This window comes from Morone saxatilis, unplaced genomic scaffold (genome assembly GCF_004916995.1).
Source record: "Morone saxatilis isolate NCDOM2014 unplaced genomic scaffold, NCSU_SB_2.0 Contig18, whole genome shotgun sequence".
NCBI lineage: Eukaryota > Metazoa > Chordata > Actinopteri > Moronidae > Morone > Morone saxatilis.
Window position 1 is genome coordinate 24177501 of NW_023339740.1, and position 794 is coordinate 24178294.

Genomic DNA, 794 nt, shown 5'->3' on the forward strand with positions numbered 1-794 from the left:
GTGTGTGTGTGTGTGTAACTGCAGAGGAGAAGAGCGGCTGTTACTCTCATTTGAAGGTTTCTGATTCTGTCCATGTTGTGGATTCCAGACGTCTCTGACTGTCCTCCCCTGCAGTGTCCTCTCAGGAGTGAGACCGTTGTCCAATCATAGAGAGACCTGCATTCACATTAAGGTGGGAATGATGTCCCTTGTGTTGGGATATTCACAGACAGATGTAAACTCTCTAAATTTGGAGTAAGCAAGTTTTATGCAAGAGTTCAAACTCACAAGACTATTTGCTTCATTAGTGTTGCTGCACCTGTAGCAGAAAGATGTCATAATAAGGAGGAAGAAGCCCAAGTACTGGTCAGATTAAAAGTGTGGCAGTAGGGGGTATTTTTATTTTAAAAACAATATTTGGGGGGGCTTTGGTGCCTTTATTGGATAGGACAGCTGAAGACTGACAAGAAAGTGGAAGGGAGAGAGAGAGAGAGAGAGAGAGAGGATGACAGGCAGCCACAGGTTGGATTTGGTCAGATTAGGTTTTTAAACGTGGGAAACCGAAGCACAGAGCGTTTTTTTTTTTCATTAAGGTTTAAAATGTGGGTGAACCGAAGCTTCTCGGAGTAAACCCTATGTCATTTCAGTTACTACACGTGTATTTTTGTGTGTGTTTGTCCTAACCACCACCTCGAACCCGCCAAAGATTACTCTTTGTGTCCAAAACAGGCTGTGAATGGCTTGTCCACAGTCTTTCGAGACGTAAGAAGAATCTGGTCATGATGGTCTTTTCATGTGGCGTCACCTGTTTTTTT